General features: G+C 37.1%; 1 protein-coding gene across 1 annotated transcript in view; it reads left to right on the top strand.

The window, feature by feature from the left end:
* lnpk (lunapark, ER junction formation factor) overlaps nucleotides 1–1610 on the top strand; it is a gene marked incomplete in the record, with an annotated part of 42781 nt that overhangs the window by 11547 nt on the left and 29624 nt on the right. Inside the window, 1 exon segment of the mRNA XM_014025314.1 lies at nucleotides 961–1012.

Genomic DNA, 1610 nt, shown 5'->3' with positions numbered 1-1610 from the left:
GGGACCTTTGAAATAAAAAAAACTTAAATCTTAAATAAAAGTTCACACAACTCATTAATTTCTTTCCTCCTCACGACCTGCCGTCCTGCCGCAGATAACAGAGCAGAGAGTGGGAGGACGGGGAGAAGAGCGGTGAACTTAACTTTATCTGACTTATTTTATTTATTGTTTTTATCGTCCTCTGAGAAAATTAATTTGAAGCTGAGTTTTTGAAATAAATCATTAGATTACTCTGAACGTCTGTAAACCTGCAAAATGAGGTAAAATCTGTGTCAATTACAATCTGTTCACGTGAGCAGCTTTCAGCACCTGTCATCATCCAGACTCACGATGGAGCGCGTGTCTGAACCGGCCAATCGCTTGTTTTGACATTGATCAGCTGACTGGTTTAAATACACCTTAACATTCACGAGGTACTTCGCATTGACTGTTTATATGGTTGAGTGTGGGCGTGTAGAGGGTAGAACCTGAGGCGGGACCTTGTGTGCAAATTATGAGGCACAGCTGTGATCTATAAAGGGAAAATGCGGTGAAACATGCGTACGCACGGTTTTATAAACCTGAAATTTTTTTTGGCGTACGCGATTTTCGTCTTTTGGCCATACATTCATTTTTAGTATGGTTTCCACGCAATCTTTTATAAATCTGACCCCTGATGTCTTCACCTCAGCACCTGATTGGTCAAAGCAACAGTATCACTGTCGTGTGTTTCGCCCTCCCGGTGCTCGTTCTGAAGCCCTGAGGCAGATTTGTGGACCCTAGCAACAGATGATGATCGAAATATGATTGGATAAAACCTCTAAATAAATACAAGCTGCTGGAAGCTGCGGAGCCAGGAGAAAAACTATGAAACAAAGAGAACTGATATTTAAAAAAATAATAATATTCTAATAATAATATTAATAACTATTATAATACATATAAAATATTCTAAAATGTAGTGATTCTGATTGTGTTCAGGTCAACAGAGAAGGCTGTGCTGGCTCTGACGGCACACCACTGGTGAAAACTGGTAAGTGATCACTTACATCAGTAATCAAAATACTGCACATAATCTCTTTATTTGTTATGTTTGTGAAAATGTTATCAATTATTGTTGCACTATGAGTTGTGATTCTTGTAGGTTTTAATATCAGTGGATAAAGATTTAGACTACATTGAATGTATAAATGTACCAATATTATTTCTCTCTGTTTTATTACCCAGGTCAATATTGAAGTCTCCACACAAAAAAAAACTGTTTTGTTAGAAGTCTTTTCCAGTAACTTCATAAGATTTTATTTTACTGAAGTTAATCTCCCATTTTTCCCATCAGATGTGTATTTAAAATAGGGCTGCTACGATTAATCGATTAATCAACAACTAATCGATTATTAAAATAATCGATGACTAATTTAATAATCGATTAATCGTTTTCTTTCTTTTTTTTTGTTCTTTACTTTGTTTTTCTCTCCAAACTGCTTTGACACCTTCCACTGCCACATCTGCCTTTCTGTCGTTGACACACATGCACAGTAGTGGTAAGTGGGGTAATTCCATTTCGGTACCTAAAAGCATCATTGCGACCGTATTGGCATAAGAGTGGTGAGTTTTTCATGCTTGTCCTGAAC

This window comes from Austrofundulus limnaeus, unplaced genomic scaffold, assembly GCF_001266775.1.
Source record: "Austrofundulus limnaeus strain Quisiro unplaced genomic scaffold, Austrofundulus_limnaeus-1.0 Scaffold468, whole genome shotgun sequence".
Classification (NCBI taxonomy): domain Eukaryota; kingdom Metazoa; phylum Chordata; class Actinopteri; order Cyprinodontiformes; family Rivulidae; genus Austrofundulus; species Austrofundulus limnaeus.
Note: the sequence above shows the minus strand (reverse complement) of the source record. Positions and strands in the feature narration are given on the sequence as shown.